Here is a 1,953-nt window from a genome sequence, read left to right on the forward strand (position 1 = left end):
TTGTGGGTTTCAACTAGCTTAACTGGTAAAGTCTCTGATGGTTGAATAAGAGATTTAGAGTTCAATTATCGCTTATACTAAAAATTGATTGGTGTCTTGGTCTGATGACAAAGAGCTATCATTAGAATAATGAATAATTATATTTATTTTTGAAAAGTATCTATATGAATAATTATATTTATTTTTGAAGAGCATAAAAATTGGAGATTACAACGACATAAGTAAAGTAAAAAAAGTGCTTTAGAAAGAATTGGCCATGGATTTAATGTGCTTTATAGTAATTGTGCACTATAAAATACGAAAATATATGTAGGTTCCAACTTTCAAGTTCCATGCATTTTGCTTCTCAAAAAAAAAAAAAAAAAAAGTTCCATGCATTTAATTTTAATATATTTTTCCAAAAAAAAAAAAAACATGATGTCGATGACTTGTGCTTTTAGACTTTAGAGTGTGTTTATCAACAATTTAATTTTTAATTCATGTTTTTTGTGCATTTGTTTTTCTAAAGTTTTTTAAAAGTATTTTTTATAATTATATTTTATCAACATTTAACAAATAAAAATAAATAAATTTTTAGATAAAAATTGCATTATGAAAACTCTTACTTTGATGCCAAAAATTAATTATGCTGCAGATTAATCAATTCATTACAAATCAACCAATTTATGCATGCCATATACACAAGAAATTACACCACAAGCAAGCAATATTACCTTGTAAAAAGCAATAAACATAAAAAAATAATTAACTGTTGGGATAAATCCCTGTCTATGTGTGAATTAAATTAAATATAACCCAAGGCACAAAGAAAATAGAAATCTACGGAAGCAAAAAAAAAAAAAAATCAACCAACAAAAACACCAAGAAATTACGTGGGAAACCCTCCAGTTTAAAGGTAAAAACCACGGGGCAAATCCGATCAATCCACTACAAGAAAATAAAGATTACAACACTCTCAAGTTATACCCAAAACCTAAGTTCACAATAAATTGGTAAAATACAATAATATCTTTAGGAACAAATACAACCTCACCACAAACTCTAGTAGCAAGATCTTCCACTCTGAAAACTTCAACTCTCTATGGTTGTCGCACCCAAATAATCGTCCTAGAGAAAACCCCCAATTTATCTTCCTCGTGTGTCTTGAGCAAAAGAAAATTTGTCTTTTCTTTTTTCCCTCAGTGCCACACAAAACACTATTCTTTTTCCTTCAGTCGACTTCAAATCTGTATATCACTCTTCAATCTCTCTTTGAATCTCTCTTACTATTCATGAAACCCACGTACAAAGCTTTATATAAAAGCTTTCAAGCCACTTGACACTCCTATTATAATTAGATAATTAGGAATAGGAGTTTTATTCATGCAAGCCAACTATTCCTTTTTCTATTACAATTAGGAGTCTTCAATGCTTGCATTCCCAATTGGGCTGGACTCTTGTTGCAACCGTGCACTCTAGCAATCTCCCCCTCTAGCCCATTGAGGAAAGATATCTTCATCTTAACTCTTTAGTTAGAATTTATACTAACCATTTCGGCACAAAGCTCAAGCTTCTCTTTGGTCACAGCCAACTCATAAGTCTTATTCTTGTGCAAAGAATTCATCTCTTCTTGCATAGCCTTCATCCAGCTCTGCTTGTCCTTATGAGACTTTATTTCTTGAAAGCATTCTAGCTCCCCCTCATCAGTAAGCACAATATACTTAGAAGAGGGATATCTAGTCGATGGATGACGCTCCCTAGTAGACCTCCTCACTTTCACTTGAGGTTCTTCCATCTTTGGTGGAACAGGTTGCTCCCCTTGTTCAACATCTTCAATATCTTTCGTGGATATCAATCAAGACCTTGCAACATGTGATAAGCTAATTTTTCCTTCAACTATCACACTCATTCTCCCACATGCACATGTTCCTATTCCTTCTTCACTTCTATTTCCTATGATGGGTGCCATTAGCA

Source organism: Quercus suber, unplaced genomic scaffold (assembly GCF_002906115.3).
Source record: "Quercus suber isolate HL8 unplaced genomic scaffold, Cork oak 2.0 scaffold_266, whole genome shotgun sequence".
In the NCBI taxonomy this organism is placed as follows: Eukaryota; Viridiplantae; Streptophyta; class Magnoliopsida; order Fagales; family Fagaceae; genus Quercus; species Quercus suber.